The 19,010-nt window shown below is 39.4% G+C and overlaps 1 pseudogene; it reads right to left on the bottom strand.

Moving 5' to 3' along the window:
- Nucleotides 1–11,963: 11,963 nt before the first annotated feature.
- On the bottom strand, nt 11,964–13,560 carry LOC102481655 (T-complex protein 1 subunit zeta pseudogene; annotated as a pseudogene).
- Nucleotides 13,561–19,010: the final 5,450 nt, after the last annotated feature.

The following is a 19,010-nucleotide window of genomic DNA, read 5'->3' as shown; positions in this document are numbered from 1 at the left end:
CAGGTTAGTATTCTGTTCAAATAGTAGGTACATGAATCTATTGACAGCTCAAGACAGGACAAAAATCCTTAAAACCGGACAACAAAGCTTAGAAGAAAAGCAGCAATACTTTAGTCAAGTCACAGAATGCTGTTTCATCAGTTCAGTCTCATGTACTTAATCTTCTGTTTCTGTTGAGGTTCGATCTCCCAGATTGAACTCTGGGATATAATATTCAACTCCAGACTTTGTCCCTACAATTAAGTTGCCCAATTTCTTAGTTTTTGAACTCTTATTTCTGTGTGTCTGCATTTAATTTTACTGACATAGCACTCCCTTAAGAACTTCTTGGAGATCTGGTCTGGTGCTGGTAAACTCTTTCAGGTTTTGTTTATCTGGGAATGTTCGTGTCTTTTCTTCCCGAATGAATGATAATCTCGCTGGGTACAGAATTTTGGGTTGAAATTGCTTTTCCCTTAACACTTTGAATATATTTTCCCATTGTTTCCTCGCTTGCATTGTTTCCACCAAGAGGTCTGCCATTAGTCTGATGGGATACCCTTTGTAGGTAACTTGCCTTTTTTCTCTTGTCAGTCTTAGTATCTTGTCTTTGTCTGTGGTTTTGGTCAATCTGGCTATAATGTATCTTGGAGAAGAACTTCTTGGGTTATTCTATTTGGGGTCCTCTGTACTTCTTGGGACTGAATCTTTGAGTGCCTCTCCAGGTTTGGAAAGTTTTCTTGCAGGATCTCATGGAATAGATTATCAATGCCCTTATGACTCTCTTCACCTTCTGGGATGCCTATTCTCCAGATATTTGGACATTTAATTGTATCTGGTACTTCTCGCATATTATTCTCAAATTTTTGGGCCATTTTCTCAGTTTTTGTGGTAGATTTTTCTAGGCCAGCAATTTTCTCTTCTACATCTGAGATTCTATTTTCTGTTTGATCTAGTCTGCTTTTAATACTTTCAAGGGAGATTTTGACTTCTTGTATTATAGCCTTCATCTCTAACAGTTCCATCTAATTCTTTTGTAAAGTATAAATTCCTCTTTTAGATCTTGCATGAATTTTCTCACCTCCTGGAACTCTTCAACTCCTTTCTCCTTCCTCTTCAGCAGTTCCTTGTCTCTCTTCTCTTCTATCTCCATAAATTTTGGAATTATGAATGTTCTGAATTCTTTTTTAGACATTTCCATGATTTCCATTGAACTGTGTGTGGATGAAGAGGAGCTATCCTTTTCCCTTGTGGGAGAGGTATTTTCCTGCTTCCCCATATTTCTTGTGGTCCTGAAGTGATTTCTAGTCATCTGGTGGATGGTTGGTTTCTTCCCAAACTTGGAAGTTCAATCTGACAGTTGAGGAGTGTTTTGAAAAGGAAACAGAGAGAGGGTAACTGTAGGAACAACAGCAAAAGAAAACGAAAAGAAACAAAGAAAAAGAAGAAAAATGAAGAGAAAAACTTTAACATAAAACTAAAAAAAATTAATATTCAAAAAATTTCAATAAAACCCAAAAATTAGAAAACAGCATGGCATTTGTGCTTATGTGCCATGCAAAATGGCTAGATCACAGGAGCCATGGAGCAGTCTCTTGAAGAAGGCCTGTTCTGTTCCCTTCTGCCTCTCCTGGGTTGGGAGAGGGAGAGGGGATTATTAACAAGATCAAGGGCTAGGAGAGGCCAACAGGTCCGGAAAAAGACCTCACCTTTAAAAAATTCTAAACAGCAAAAATTAAAAAAAAGAAAGACAAGATAGAGACAGAGACAGAGGTAGAGAGACACAAAGACAGATACAGAGACAGGAAGCCTGAAAGGGGTCTTCCTACTACGTGAGTTTTGTATGCTGGAGGCCGAATTATCAGTGGGACCTCTTCATTTCTTCGTTTCCCCCAAAATGGCTAGATTGCAGGAGCCGTGGAGTGGTCTTTTGAAGAAGGCCTATTCTGTTCCCTTCCACCTCCTTGTCTGAGGCATATTTAACAAAAATATTTTCCCATTCTGAGGGTTGTCAGTTCACACTTGTTACTGCATCCTTTGCTTTGCAGAAACTTCTTAGTCTGATATAGTCCCATTTGTCTATTTTAGGGATTATTGCCTGTGCTTTTGGAGTCTTATTTAAGAAGTCTTTGCCTACTCCAATGTTTCCCAGAGTTTCCCCAGCGTTTTTTACTAGTAGTTTTATTATTTGAGATCTTAGGTTCAGATATTTGATCCATTTCAAGTTGATTGTTGTTAATGGTGAAAGATGGGGGTTCAGTTTCATCTTTCTGCAGGTGGATACCCAGTTTTTCCAGCACCATTTACTAAAGAGGTTTTCCTTTTCCCATTGGATTGACTGATATCCTTTGTGAAAGATCAGTTGACTGTAAGCTTTAGGGGTTACTTCTGGGGTCTCTATTCTATTCCATTGGTTCATATGTCTGTGTTTATGCCAATACCATGCTGTTTTGATGACCACAGCTTTATAGTATATCTTGGGATCAGGGAGTGATATGCCTCCTACTCCATTCTATTCATCCTTTTACTAGAATCTAGTGTCCTTCTTTGTCTCTTCGAACAGTGTTTTTAATGTCAATTTTGTCAGAAATTAGTATCACAACTCCAGCTCTTTTTTGGTTCCCAATTGCATGGAAAACCTTTTCCCAACCCTTCACTTTCAGTCTATGTATGTCTTTATTGATGAGGTGGGTTTCCTGTAGGCAACAGATAGAGGGTCTGTGATTTTTTTTATTCATTCAGCCAGTCTGTGTCTCTTGATTGGAGAATTTAATCCATTAGCATTCAATTTTATTATTGATGTAACTGGATCTGTTGCAACGTTTAAGTTGGCCATTGTCTCAGTAGCCTTTTATTCCTTTGTTTCTGTCTGTCAGCTCTTTAGTTTTCCTGGAACAGTACTTTCTTCAGGGTTTCTTGAAGTGCTGGTCTGGTGCTGGGAAATTCTTTCAGGTCTTGTTTGTCTGAGAAGATTTTAATCTTTTTTTTTTTTTTTTGTTATATGAAGGATAATCTTGCAGGATACAATCATCTTGGTTGAAATTGTTTCTCTCTTAGCACTTTCAATACATCTTCCCATTCTTTCCTTGCTTGCATTGTTTCCATTGAGAGGTCTGGTGTTAGCCTGATGGAATGACTAACTGTATGTCACCTCTCATTTCTCTCTTGCCAATTTTAGTATCATGACTTTATCTGTGGCCTTTGATAGTCTGGCTAAGATGTGCCTTGGGGAAGATCTTCCGGGGTTGATTCTAACTGGGGTCCTTTATATTTCCTGGGTCTTGATGCTAGAGTGCCTCTCTAGACTCAGGAAGTTTTCTTCCGGGATTTCATGGAATAGATTTTCTGTGTGCTTATTCATTTCTTCACCTTCTGGGATGCCAATTATTCTGATATTTTTATGTCTTGTGGAATCTACTATTTCCCATATATTATTCTTTTTTTTTTTTTTTTACTTTCTCTATCTTTTTGATGGTTCTTTCTAGGTCAGAGGTTTTATCTTCTACATCAGAGATTCGGTCTCCAGTATGATCTAATCGACTTTCAATACTTTCAAGGGAATTTTTGATTTCCTCTATTCCAGACTTTATCTCTAATAGTTCCATCTGGTTCTTTCTCAGAGTGTCCATTTCTTCTTTCGTATCTTGGAATGACTTTCTCATCTCCTGTAGTTCGTTGTCTCATTTCTGTTCCAACTTGAAAAATTTGTTTACCATAAATGTTCAAAATTCTTTGTCTGACATTTTGGTAATATTGTCCATTAGCACAAAAGATGGAGGGGAGTAACTCTGTATCTTTGATGGAGATATATTTCCTTGATTATTCCTACTGGAGGGTCTTCTTTGACTTCTAGCCATTGGAACATGTACTAACATTTAAGTACTCTTAGTTGAATGTTTCACTAGCTAGGAATGTGTTTCCTTTTTGTTGGGAATTGACATCTGCCAAAGATTCTCTTCTGTTGTTTTAGTAAGTGTCATCTCCAAAAATATAGTCAGGTGTCTGAAGAGCAGAATCTCCTTTTCCATAGCTGGTTTGGTATAAGGGAGGAACCAATATAATTTTATATGACTAGAAAATTTCAGATCTCTGATTCTAGACCTAGATAGTCCCTCTGACAAAATGGAAGAAGAGAAGATAATATAAGTGAAAAGAAAGGAGGAGAAATGGGAATTAAGAAAAAGTCACATGCCGATGTGGGCAGTGTTGTCCCCTTGGTGGCCAGGTGCATTCAGATGTACCAGACTGCTGGCTGCTACAGCCAAAGGGGCAGTCTGTACAGAGAGGGAGAGGAAGAAACCCATGAAAGAATGGGGGACAGTAACAAAACAAAAAATGTAGGAACTTTCTATCTATCTTCGTGCCTGGGGGGATCCTGGACTGGGGGTCTGGATGGGAGTCAGTGGGGGCAGTGTTGCCCCCTGCAATCTCACCAGGTACCTTCAGATGAACCAGGCTGCTGGCTACCACAGCCAAAGGGACAGTCTATGGAGAGAGGGAGAGAAAGAAATTTACAAAAGAATACAGGACAGTAAAGAAGAAAAAAAAAAAAAAAAGGAAGAACTTTCTACCTGCTTGTGGGTCTGGGTGGATCCAGGGCTGGGAGTCTGGATGGGAGACAGTGGGGACAGTGTTGCCCCCTGCTGGCCTGGTGCCTTCTGATGTATGTACCTGCTGGCTGCTACAGCCAAAGGGGCAGTCTCTGGAGAGAGGGAGAGGAAGAAACCCACAAAAGAATGGGGAACAGTAAGGAAAAAATAATGGAGGAACTTTCTAACTGCCTATGGGTCTGGTGGATCCTGGACTGGGGGTTTGGATGGGAGTCAGTGGGGGCAGTGTTGCTTCATGTTATTTTGCCAGGTGCCTTCAGATGTATCAGGCTGCTGGCTGCTACAGCCATAGGGGCAGTCTGTGGAGAGAGGGAGAGGAAGAAACCCACAAAAGAATGGGGAACAGTAAGGAAAAAATAATGGAGGAACTTTCTACCTACCTATGGGTCTGGATGGATACTGGACTGTGAGTCTGGATGGGAGTCGATGAAGGCAATGTTGCCACCTTGCTGGCCAGGTGCCTTCAGATGTACCAGGCTGCTGGTTGCTACAACCAAAGGAGCAGTCTGTGGAGAGAGGGGGAGGAAGAAACCCACAAGAGAATGGGGGACAGTAAGGGAAAAGAAAAAGAATTTTCTACCTGCCTACAGGTCTGGGTGGACTCTGGACTGGGGGTCTGGATGGGAGTCAGTGGGGGCAGTGTTACCCCTTGCGATTTCACCAGGTGCCTTCAGATGTACCATGCTGCTGTCTGCCACAGCCAAAGGGGCAGTCTATGGAGAGAGGGAGAGGAAGAAACTTACAAAAGAATGGAGGACCAAAAAAGAAGAAAAAAAAAATGGAGGAACTTTCTATCTGCCTACGGGTCTGGGTGGATCCCGGACTGGGGGTCTGGATGGGAGTCAGTGGGGGCAGTGCAGCCTCTTGTGATTTCGCCAGGTGCCTTCTGATGTACGTGCCTGCTGGCTGCCACAGTCAAAGGGGCATTTTGTGGAGAAAGGGAGAGAAAGAAATTTACAATAAAATGGGGGACAGTAAAGAAGTAAAAAAAAAAAAATGAAGGAACTTTCTACCTGCCTATGGGTCTGGGGGGATCCTGGACTGGGAGTCTGGATGAAAGTTGGTGGGGGCAGAGATGCCCCCTTGCTGGCCAGGTGCCTTTAGATGTACCAGGCTGCTGGTTGCTGCAGCCAAAGGGCAAGTCTGTGGAGAGAGGGAGATGAAGAAAACCACAAAAGAATTGGGGACAGTAAGAAAAAAAAGGAGGAACTTTCTACCTGCCTACGAGTCTGGGTGGATCCTGGACTGAAAGTCTGGATGGGAGTCAGTGGGGACAGTGTTGCCCCTTGAGATTTTGCCATGTGCCTTCAGATGTACCAGGCTGCTGGCTACTACAGCCAAAAAGGCAGTCTGTGGAGAGAGGGAGAGGATGAAATTTACAAAAGAACGGTGGACAGTAAAGAAGTTAAAAAAAAAAGGAGGAACTTTGTACCTTTCTAAGGGTCTAAGGGGATTCTGGACTGGTGGTCTGGATGGGAATTGGTGGGGGCAGTGTTGCCTCCTGCTGGCCTGGTGTCTTCTGATGTATGTGCCTGCTGGCTGCTACAGCCAAAGGGGCAGTCTCTGGAGAGAGGGAGAGGAAGAAATGCACAAAAGAATGGGGGATAGTAAGGAAAAAAAATTGAGGAACTATCTACCTGCCTATGGGTCTGGGCGGATCTTGTACTGGGGGTCTAGATGGGAGTCAGTGGGGGCAGTGTTGCCCCTTGGGATTTCACCAGGTACCTTCAGATATACCAGGATGCTGGCTGCTACAGCCAAAGGGGCAGTCTGTGGAGAGAGGGAGAGGAAGAAACCCACAAAAGAATGGGGGAGAGTAAGGAAAAAAAATAAAGGAACGTTCTACCTGCCTGTGGGTCTGGATGGATCCTGGACTGGGGGCATGGATGGGAGTCAGTGGGGGCAGTGTTTCCCCTTGTGATTTCGTCAGGTTACTTTAGATGTATCAGGCCGCTTGCTGCCACAGCCACCTGGGCAGTCTGCCTACTGGTCTGGGTGGATCCTGGACTGGGGCTCTGGATGGGAGTCAGTGGGGGCAGTGTTGCACCTTGCGTTTTTGCCAGGCGCCTTCAGTTGTACCAGGCTGTTGGCTGCCACAGCCAAAGGGCAGTCTGCTTATGGGTCTGGGTATTTCTTGTACTGGGAGTCTGGATGGGAGTCAGTGGAGGCAGTGTTGCCCCTTGTGATTTTGCCAGGTGCCTTCAGATGCACCAGGCTGCTGGCTGCTACAGCCCCCATTTATACCAATCTTACTGAGTGTTTTAAGCATAAAAGGATGTTGTATTTTATCAACTGCTTTCTCCTCATAAATTGAGATGATGATATGGTTTTTATCTTTATTTATTTTTTATCTTTCTTTCTGTTAATATGATGTATTACATTTTTAGTCTTCCGTATGTTGAACCACCCTTGCATCCCTGGGATAAAGCCTACCTGGTCGTGATGAATAATATTTGTTATATGTTATTGGATACGATTTGCGAGTATCTTGTTGAGAATTTTTTCATCTATATTCATCAGCGATATTGGTCTGTAGTTTTCCTCTTTTGTCATGTCCTTATCTGTTTTGGGGATGAGGATGATGGAGGCTTTATCAAATGAATTTTGAAGGTTTTCTACCTTTTGAACCTTTAGAAATAATTTTAGTAGTATAGGGGTTAACTTTTCCTTAAAAGTTTTGTAGAATTCAGAAGTGAAGCCATCTGGACCTTGGCTTTTCTTTTTTGGGAGTTTATTTATTACTGATTCAATCTCCTGGCTTGTTATGGTTCTATTCAGGTTACCTATATCCTCCCGATTCAATCTTGGTAGATTATATGCATCCAGGAATTTGTCCATATCCTCCATGTTATCTTGTTTGTTGGCATATAGTCACTCATAGTATTCTCTAATGATATTTTGTATTTATGCTATGTCTGTTGTAATATTGCCTGTTTCATCACATATTTGATTAATCTGGTTTCTTTCTTTCTTCTTCTTGATCGGTCTAGCCAATGGTGTGTCAATCTTGTTAATCTTTTCAAAGAACCAGGTAAGATGATAAGTTATCTATTTGCCATCTTTTCATCCTTTTCTTATGTGCACTAATTGCTATGAATTTCCTTCTTATGACTGCTTTTGCTGTGTCCCATAGATTATGGACACTTGTGTACTCATCATCATTTGTTTCCATAAATATTTTGATTTCAGCCTTAATTTCTTCAGTAGTGAAGAAGTCATTCAGAAGTAGGTTGTTCATTTTCCATGTTTATGTATTTTCAGGATTGTTTCTTGAAATTAATCTTGAATTTAATTCCATCATGGTCAGAGAAGATGCCATATACTGTTTCTATGCCTTTGAATCTGTAAAGGATTTATTTGTGTCCTAACATATGATCTATCTTTGAGAAGGTTCCATGCTGAGGTGAGAAAAATGTATATGTTGTGGATGTAGGCTGGAAAGTTCTATAGATATCTGTCAAGCCCATTTGATTTATAGTATCATTTAAGTCCTATATCTCTGTATTTATTTTCTGTCTAGAAGTTCTGTCTAAAGCAGATATTGGGGTGTTGAGATCTCCAACAATTATAATCTTTCTCCGTATCTCTCCTTTTAGCTCCACAAGTCTTTCCTTCACATATTTAGGTGCTCTGGAGTTGGGTGTGTAGATATTTATAAAGATTATATCTTCTTGCTGGATTACCCCATTTACTAATATGTAATGCCCTTCTTTGTCTCCTTACAGTGTTTGTCTCGAAATCTATTTTGTCTGAGATCACTATTGCTACTCCAGCCCTTTTTGATTTCCATTTGCATGGAATATCTTTTTCCAGCCCTTTTCTTTTAGTCTATGTATGTCTTTATCAATAAGGTGAGTTTCTTTTAGGCAACAGATAGAGAGTTTCTGATTTTGTATTCATTCAGCCAGTCTCTCTCTTAATTGGAGAATTTAAGCCATTGATAATGTAATTATCGATATTTCTGTACCTGATCGTATCATTAAATGAGCAATGTTTTTCATTGCCTTTTTTCTTGTGTAACTGTCTGTCTGATTTTTTAGTTTTCCTGGTATAGTACTCCCTTCAGAACCTCTTGATGAACTGGTCTGGAGTTGGTAAATTCCTTCAAATTTTGTCAGTTCGAGAATGTTTTTTATCTTTTTTTCCAATATGAAAAATTATCTTGCCGAGTATAGCGTTCTTGGTTGAAATTATTTTTTGCTCAACACTTTGACTATGTTTCCTCATTCTTTCCTTGCCTGCATTGTTTCTGCCCAAAGAATCGATGATAGTCTGATGGAGTGACCTTTGTAAGTAACTTTATGTTCCCCTCTTTAGTATCTTGACTTTGTCTGTTGTTTTTGCCAGTCTGGCTATGATGTGCCTTGGAGAGGATCTTCTTGGGTTGATTCTACTCGGGGTCCTATGTATTTCTTGGGTCTGGATATTTGAATGCCTTTCTAGATTTGGAAAATTTTCTTCCAGGATTTCATGGAATAAATTATCTAGGCCCTTATTATTTTCTTCCTCTTCTGGAATACCAATTATCTGGATGTTGGGGCACTTGATGGTATCCAGTATTCCTCATATGTTATCCTCATTTTTCATGGTTGTTTTCTCAATCTTCTTGATATGTTTTTCTAGGTCAGATGTTTTATCTTCTACATTAGAGATTTGATCTTCTGCCTGGCCTAACTTACTTTTAATACTTTCAAGGGAGGTTTTGATTTCCTGTATCACATTCTTCAATCCTAGCAGTTCCATCTGTTTCTTGTTTAAGGTATCCATTTCTTCTTTCAAGTCATGAAAGGACTTCCTCATTTTCTCTAGTTCCTTTCTTTTTTTCTCTTCCATCTTAGTTAGTTTGGTCACTACAAATATTCTGAATTCCTTATCAGACATGTCCACAACGTCCATTGTATTGACTGTGGGTGATGTAGGCTTGATGATTTCCCTTGAGGGAGAGGCCTCTTGTTGGTTGCTCATATTTCTTGAGCCTCTGTGATTGTTCCTAGTCATCAGGTAATCTATATGTTGCTTCCTAACTTATTTAAGTTAACTCTGAGTGTTAGAAGTTGTACAGGATTAGAAAATTGATGATTTCCCTTATGGTTGGCCTACCTGTTGCTCACAATTACCATTAACTGTTGCCACTAGTCCTGGATGGCCCAATGTCCTCCCTGTTTTTAAAGAGTGGTGAGTCTCCAACTGACCTAATAAGCAACACCTCAAGTGCAACCAAAAGTAAAACAATAAAGAAAATTGTGTGGCACATTTTGCGTGCCGCATGTTATTCAAATCACCAAAATTCAGAGAATCAAAAGGGTAGTGGGGAAGGGCCAGAGGATAAGTGACAGGACCGGGTTGGTTGGGCCTGCAGCCTCAGTCCCCCTGGTGTCTGGAACTGCTGACTGGCTTGATCTGGTTTGCGGTTGTGGTGGGGTGTGAGTTTGTTTCAATGTCCCATACAACCAACCTGGGGTCCAAGGAGGAGGAAGGGTGGGGTTGTGCAAAATTCCAGAGAGCTTGAGCCTGCAGTCTCAGGCCTCCTGGTGTCTGCCTGGTGTGTTTTAAGCCACCAGGTCCAGGACTTGAACTGTGGTCAACTATGTGAAAGTCCATCACAATAACCATTCCGCCCTCTGCTGGTTCCACTATGTTAATGTCTTTAACCAACTAATATGTATTCATACTGAGAAAATTCATTTGTTATGCTGTAATGATACACAGTGATTGAATTTTTAAAAATCAATCAATTAATAAAAACAAAACAAAACAAAACAATCACAGGTCTCTGTTTAATAGAAAAATACTTTCTTGAATTCTGGTTGAAAGAATGAGCTGGAGTTGTGTCTGTGCTTAATGATGATATTGGCTCATGCAATCCCAATGTACACATTAAAGAACAAATTACAGTTCCATTCTCAGATAACCATTTCACACTCCAATGTTTTCCTGGGCCAATAATCATTGCTAAGCAAGGATTGAACATTTTAAGCCTGGTGTTTACTTGCTACTATTCTCTGGGTCCAGAAGAAAGTGGAATAAATGTGTCAGCAGAAATGTTTGTTAAAAAGCAAGAATGCTTAACTTCATACTTTTATTTAGCCACATTGGGATATACTCATCAAAAAAAATTGGGGGGAATAAATTTTCTTAAAAAGATTTCAGCTTAGTATTTATTGTACACTTACTGCAGGCAACTGCTGAGCCCTCAAAATACAAGCTTGGTAATGCACAACTTCACTTTCATAGACTGTAGAGATATTCTAATTGTATAAACAAATTTTGTGGAAACATGTAGGTGAGAACAGTAATTTGAGTGGGTGAGAAAGGACACTAGAGGGTTATGGATATTTTGCCTACACATAAAGTTCACAGAATGTTGAAAACATGGCCAACCTTAAAAATCTCATATTTCAATTGATAACCTTAATAGCTTTTAGACATCATGCCTCACCCATCATTTTACCCCTGCCTTCATTTCTGTTTTGGTTATGTGATACTTGCAGTGCCTTCATTCTCTCTACTATAGTTTATTTGTCTTCCTATACGCTACAATTGAACTTTTCTGGAGGAGTATTTTATCTATTTAAATAGCATGAAAGATCCAATTGATTCAATAACTTTATTCATAGAAATTGATACTAAGGGCACTAGGGATGCTTTTAATATGTTAAATTGTTACACCTATTCACATAAAATTTTTATTTTATTTTATTTATTTTTTTTGGAGAGCTTTTTGCTATATGGTGCATGTGCTCACCAGACATACAGAGAGAGACAGAAAGACTGAAAGCGAGAAATCACCCCCCAGGGGAGATGGCCACGCCACAATCCCTTCTCCTCCATTCTCCTCTCGAAATCTTGGGCATGTATGCACATGTGCCTGGTGTGAGTTTTAAGCCACTGGGTCTGGGACGTGAACCGTGGTCAACTACATGGGAGTCCAGCGACATAGCCATTACGCTAACTGCTGGTCCCTTCACATAAAAAAATTTAAACAATTAGCAATTGAGAGCTGTTAGGTGCTTTAATGTAATCCATAATAAATTATGAAACCATTAAAATTTGTTTTTCAAGGAATAGTTAATAACAAGGTAAATAACATATGCTCACCAAATTCTATGTCACTGCAGTGAAAGCAAGCATCTTGTTGACTAGGTAAAAAGTAGTTGGTGTATGTGTATACTTTAGTACAATTTTAAAAATACTGTAATTATTAATTTCAGAACTTCAGAATTTGAATAGATGCCAGAGTTGTCTTCTTTTATCATATGAGAAAGGAAAATTTCTTTGAATATTATTCGAAGCCTAGATGATTTCCCATAGCTATATTCCTCCAGATCACTCTGTAGAGTCTTCAAAATTCAGAAAACACAGAAAAGCTTTAATTCAGCCTTTTAGAGAAGACATTCCAGCTCACATTATCTCATCAACAAAAGAATGTTGGTGACAATCACAATGCAAGAGTGAAGAAGCTGTTTCTTTACAGAATAGTTATTCCATATGTCTACTTCTGCTGCTACTGTTGGCTCACCTTGTTCAAGTCTACACTCACAATTTGACCTGATTGTGAATGTTCTGCTTGAATTTTAACTAATGTTTCCTGAAGATCAAAGCCAGAATTCTGAGCAAGAACCTTGGGAATAACGAGTAATGAATCCACAGATGCTTGGACTCCAAGCTGGGCCCTGCCTTTTAGTTTTTATTTTATTAGGGCTTGTGCCATGACTACTTCTAGCACACCAGCACCTGGAACCATGCAGCCATCATCAATAGCATTTTTGACAGCCTTTAAGCCATCTCTTATTGGATCTTTGATTTGAGTTAGTATGTGCTTGTTTGGCCCTTTGACCAATAATGCAACAGAATAAGGATTGCTAAATTTCTTAATAAAGGTAAACTTCTCTTCTCCCAACATGTACTCATACACAAGTCCTGTATGTTCCAAGAAATCAGGATTTAGGTCATCAAGAGAATTTAGAGCTACCTCACCACAAGCAAGAGTAGTCTGCATCTCCATACTTCTCCTTTTAGCTTTTGTGAGAGCTATGGTGTTTTCTTTTGCAAGAGCATCCAAGGGAAAAGGGTTAATTCCTTTTGATTAATATCAACAAATCCTTTGTATGAATCACTACAGATTTTCTTTTTCAGTTCTAGTATATTTTAACTCTATCTTCAATAACGTTTATTTCAATTTTCACTAGTTTCTCTCTTTCTTCTGCACGCTTGTAAAAAAAGCCAAAATCCATTTTTTTCTTCTTCATGTTCCTATGACACATTGCATGTGAGTATGTATGCATCTTCTACTCTTTTCTTCATATCAGGATGCTATGCTCCATAGTCAAAAACAAGTCCTCTGATTAAGCTTGTAGCAGTTTAAGATTTACGTTTAATCTCCATAATCTCCATGAAGATGTCAGTAGGCTCATTTTGTTTGTTTGTTTTTATTTTTTTTAGCAGTCAAAATGGAGTCCACTATTGGCCTTTGTTCAAAAATCTGCAAAGTTCACCATGAACTTTAGTATGAAGAGATCTGGCCACATCTAGAAGTGTTTTTGTGTCCATTTCTCTGCCTACTTTGACTTGTTCAAGAAACTGAATGGCCTTTTCCTTTGCAACTGCAAATACTTCAGTGATTATTCTGTGATGTAGACCTTTAGAAATGTAGAGATCTGAATGTTTCAGCAGCTCTCCAAACAATGAGAACATTGTAAGTAGTACCATCACCAGTTATGTCATCCTGGACTGTTGCTATTTTTGCTATTAAAGGGGATGTTTGGTGTTGAATTTGCATTTTGTGAAGAAGCACATTGCCATCTTTGGTTAGTTTGATGTCACTGGTGCCAGAAACAAGCATCTTTATGGTGCCCTTAGCCCCAAGTTGGTCCTCCACACGTCTTACAGTCCCTGCACCAATGTTGACTGCTAGCAATGCATGGGCTTGGGTCACTTTGGCCTTAGGGTTCAGAATCTTCATGGCCACCATAGCTGCCCCAGTTGAGGAAGAGGAGACCCAACATGCACAATGCCCAGAGCCTGCTTGGAGTGACTGGCCAAAGAAATGACATTTTAAAAATGGAAAAATGATGCCAGCAGGTGGCTTGGGAGCTGAGGTGCTGGACTCCCACATGGTAAACTATGGTTCAAGAGGCTTGAAAAATCACACCAGGTGCAGTTGTGTACATACCCAAAGTCTGGGAGTAGAATGGAGGAGAAGGGATTGCAGCATTTCCATAACCCCTTGGAGGTGATTTCTCATTATCTCTTTTCTCTCTCTTTCTGGCATGTGTACATACCCTATGACAAAAACCTTCAAAATGAAAAAAAAATAGTTATTGTAAATAATGCTGCAATTAATATTGACGTGCAAGCAATTTTTCAACTAAGCATTCTTCTGTCTTTTGGGTATATATTAAGAGTGAGATTGCTGGATCATGAACACATACAGTGGAATGGATTGAAAATGTGTGCCACATATACTCTATGGAATACTACTCAGGCATAAAAAACAAGACCTTGGCTTTTGACAGAAAGTGGATGAATATGGAAGACTTATTGCTGAGTGAAATAAGCCAGGCTATGAAGGAGAGATTCTGTATGTCTCCACTTAATATATATGGACTGTTCACACTGTATGGCCAAAACTAAATGACTAGAGGATATAGAAACATAGAAAATGGTTATACATACCAGATATGTATGGGAAGAGGATGGGAGAAGGAGGAGAGTCTGAGGAAAGACACTAAGGGGAAAAATAGAGAGGCAAGACATTGTTGGGACAAAAAAAAATGGGTTATTATTTGTTGACAATAACGTGTATAGTATTCCCAACTGGACTGGTGAGAAATGTATTCATGTTGGAACATTCACTTTACAGGATAAGTGACATGCAATTGAATTTATAAGAGAAATTGAAATAAAAATATTTAAAAATAAAAAATAAATTTAAGTTACTATTACTTCTAAAAGATATGATAATCATGAACTATTTAAGAGTATCAACTGAAAACCTATTAGCAATGGTATAAAAGGCAGGAAGACAGGTTAAACACAGTTTAGTTAATTTTACATAATAAAATATGTTGACCCCAAAAAATCACACTTATGAGAAAGTTGTCAGAATCAAAATAGGGTCACTGACACCAAAATTCTGACAAATAAATAATCATGGAGAGCCCCAGAAAAAAGATTCTTACACGAGTACACCAGATTACAAGAACCCTCACGAAGACTGACAGAAATATGACTTTGTACAAATGCCACTACAACCTGGCACAAAAACAATACTTCTGCCAGGATATCTCCCTGGAAATTGCCTCTCCTATTTTGGACTGAATCACTCTTTTTATTGATCCTGTTAGCCAAAGATAATTTTCCCCAAAACAATTTATGTAATTCCTCTCGATTTTTTTTAAACTCCCTGTCAAGAAGAGAAAAGGGAAAAACAAAAAACCAAAAAACAACTCCCTGTCTTAAGTCTCTGCATATACCCATGGTTCACTATGGCAAGCAAATTCCATCTTGCAATGTCATTCCTGTATGTGGAGGGCACTGCATATGGAAGCCATCTTGAGCTATCTGCCATCTTAAGCTATCCACCATCTTGGAAACCATCAGGCTTAACTTCCTCACTGAGAAACCATTTCTCAGAAATCTTTTGACCAACCGTTCTCCCCGGAAGTGGTTGGGTTTCTAGGCAACGGGAGAGATCTACCCCCATCAATGATTGGTTCATGCTGTTCTATCTCATTTGCATTTCGGGCAACCAATTGGTGCCCACCAGCTGTATATAACTCGCCATTTTTCCTCAATAAATGGAAGACAGAAGAAGAAGAAGACTTGATCAACACCTCGTATTGTGTGTGCGTGTGTGTTTGTCCCATCTCTCACTCCCTCCCCCAGGAACCTGTTCGAGTGTCCTGCGGTCCTGCGAGTCGGGGCACCTGAATAAATACTTTTTTTTTTTTTTTTTTTTGGGGAGGTTTTTGTTTTTTTGGAGAGGTTTTTGCTATAGGGCATGTGTGCTCACCAGACAGACAGAGAGAGACAGAGAGAAAGCGAGAAATCACCTCCTGGGGGGATGGCCACACTACAATCCCTTCTTCTCCTTTCTCCTCTCAGGATCTTGGGCATTCACACACACTCGCCTGGCATGAGTTTAAGCTGCCAGGTCTGGGACTCAAACTGCGGTCAACTCCGTAGGAGTCCAGCGACATAGCCATTATGCTAACTGCTGGTCCCATAAATACATTTCATTTTAAAGACTCTTTCTCAGTGTCTGATATTTAAAGGTTGTTGATAATAACACCAAAAAGAATAATACCAATAAATAAATTTTAAAAGAAATAATGCAGAACACATATAAAAGAATTCTCAAACTTTATTAAGAGAGACCAGCAGTTAGCGTAATAGCTATGTTGCTGGAGTCCCAAGTAGTCAACTGTGGTTTGAGTCCCAGACCCAGTGGCTTAAAATTCATGCTGGGGGCATGTGTGTGCATGCCCCAATATCCTGAGAGGAGAATGGAGGGGAAGGGATTGCGGCAAGGTCACCCCCCCAGGGGGTGATTTCTCGCTTTTTGTCTCTCTGTCTCTTTGTGTATGGTGAGCGCGTGCACCCTATAGCCAAAACCTCTCCAAAAAAGAAAAATATAAAAGCTTTATTAAGAGATGTAAGGAAAATTTCAGGGGACCAGCAGATGGCATAATGTATATATTGCTGGAATCCCACACAATCCACCACAGTTCAAATACCAGACCTGGTGGCTTGAAACTCATGCTGGGCATTACTGCATGTGTTCCTAAAGCCATGAGAAGAGAATTGAGAAAGGGAATGCAGTGTGGCCATCCTCCCTGGGGGCTGATTTTTCATTTTCTGTCTTTCTGGTGAGCACACACATTCTATTACAAAAATCTCTCTCTCTCTCAAAAAAAAAAAAGATTTCAGTAGATGGTAATGTGTATCTTATTCTTAGAGAGCAAAACCCCATAGTCTAAAGATGTCAGTTCTATCTAAATTAATCTACAAATTTTATATCTTAATTTGATTCAAAATGTCAACAAAGCAGTCAGGCTATGGTGCAGTGTTAATGCAACTGAACCCAAAGAGAAAGGTCCTGGATATGTGTCCCAAAGTCTCCCTGTGCATGTCGGGTTCACAATCCCATAGCCTAGGGTGGTTGCTGCATGTTATACACCATAAAAACCCTTATGCCATGAAGAACCTATTGGATTTTGTATCTGTCTGTCTCTCTCTTTCTCTTATGGAAGAAATGAATAAATTTAGGATTTAATAAAGCTTTTGTTTTTTGAGTGATTTTTACTATAGGGCATGTGCACTCACCAGAAAGACAGAGGGAGACAGAGAGACAGAAAGCGAGAAATCACCCCCCCAGGAGGGATGGCCATGCCACAATCCCTTCTCCTCCATTCTCCTCTTGGGAACTTGGGCATGCACACACACACATCTGGCATGATTTTAAGCCACCAGTTCCAGAAGTTGAACTGTGTTCGGCTACATGGGAGTTCAGCGACATAGCCATTAAAAAATCTGGAAGATTTTTTAAAATTTATTTTATACACTCAATCACAATACATCACTTAGGTTGTGAAGTGAATTTGCCCAACATGAATACATCTCACACCAGTGCAGTTGAGGATATTATACACATTATCATCAACAGACAGCAATTCATTTTCGTGTCCTATAAATGTCTTGCCTCTCTTTTTCTCCATAATTTCTTTCATATCCTCCCTCTTCCACCTTCTTACCACGCTGTCCCCAGTATCCATAACCATTTTACATGCTTCTATATCATCTAATATTTTAGTTTCCATATTAGAGTATTGACAGTTGGTACCTATTAAGAGGAGATATACAATGTCTCCTTCATAGCCAGGCTTCTTCACTCAGCAGTAAATCTGCCAATTTCATCCACATTCTATCAAATGCCAGGATGATTTTTATGACTGAATAATATTACATAGAGTATATGTGCCACACTCATTCTATTTTTTTGTTCATGGACATTTAGGTTGGTTTTAAGTCTTAGCAATTGTGAATAATGCTGCAAGCATTTTTCTAACTACTGAGCATTCTTCTATCCTTTGGGTAGATACCTAGGAGTGGAATTTCTGGATCACATGATATATATATATATATATATATATGTAATTTTTGCTATAGCATGTGTGTGCTTTCCAGAAAGACAGAGAGAGACAGAGAGACAGAAAGCAAGAAATCACCCCTCAGGGGGATGGCCATGCTGCAATCCCTTCTCCTCCATTATCCTCTCGGGATCTTGGGCATGCATGCACACACGCCAGGCATGAGTTTAAGCCACCAGGTCCAGGACTCAAACCGTGGTCGACTACATGTGAGTTCAGTGACATAGCCATTATGCTAAACTGCTGGTCCTGTACTTATCTTTTTAAAGTTAACATTCAACATTATTATTGATCTTTCAGAACTTCTCAGTATTATTAAGTTGGCCTTTTTCTTGATACTTTTTTGTTCTCTTACTTGTCTTTCTTTAGTTTTCTTGGTATAGCACTCCCTTCAGAACTTCTTGAAAAGCTGGTCTGGTGTTGTTAAATTCTTAGAGATTTCATTTATCTGAGAATGTTTTTTAAAATCTTTTCTCCCTATATGAAGATAATTTTGCCAGATACAGTATTCTGGTTGAAATTGTTTTTCACTTAACATTTTAAATATGTTTTTCCATTCTTCCCTTGCTTGCATTGTTTCTGATGAGAGGTCTGATGTTAGCCAGATGGGATATCCCTAGAAAGTAACTTGACATTTTTCTCTTGCCAATTTTAGTATCTTATCTCTTTCTGTGGTTTTGGCCAATTTAGTATGACGTGCTTTGAAGTTCTTCTTGGGTTGATTCTATGTGGAGTCTGTTGTATATCTTGGGTTTAGATCTTTTAATGCCTCTCTAGAGTTGCAAACTTTTCTTCCAGGATTTCATGGAATAGATTATCAATGCCCTGATTAGTTTCTTCATCTTCTTGTTTATCATTTATCCAGATGTTTGGGCATCTAATGGTATCTAGTATTACTTGTATATTATTCTCATTTTTGGGGTTATTTTCTCAGTCTTTTTTGGTGAATTTTTCTAGGTCAGGTGTTCTATCTTCTACATCTGAGATTCAATCTTCTGCATGATCTAATCTGCTTTTAAATACTTTCAAAGAAAGTTTTGATTTCCTGTATTATAGCCTTTATCTCTAACAGTTTTGTTTGATTATTTTTTATGATGTGTATCACCTCCATAAGATCAACGAAGAACTTTATCACCCACTGGAAATTGTTGTCTCTTTTTTCCCTGCATCTTCTGGAGTTCGTTGTTTCTCTTCTTTTGTATCTATGTTAGCTTTGTCATTATGTTTTTTTTTTTTTTTTTTTTTTGAGAGATTTTCACTTTTGGGCGCG

The sequence above is a fragment of the Tupaia chinensis genome, unplaced genomic scaffold, assembly GCF_000334495.1.
Source record: "Tupaia chinensis unplaced genomic scaffold, TupChi_1.0 Scaffold000232_1, whole genome shotgun sequence".
In the NCBI taxonomy this organism is placed as follows: Eukaryota; Metazoa; Chordata; class Mammalia; order Scandentia; family Tupaiidae; genus Tupaia; species Tupaia belangeri.
This window is presented reverse-complemented; position numbering and strand designations above follow the sequence as displayed.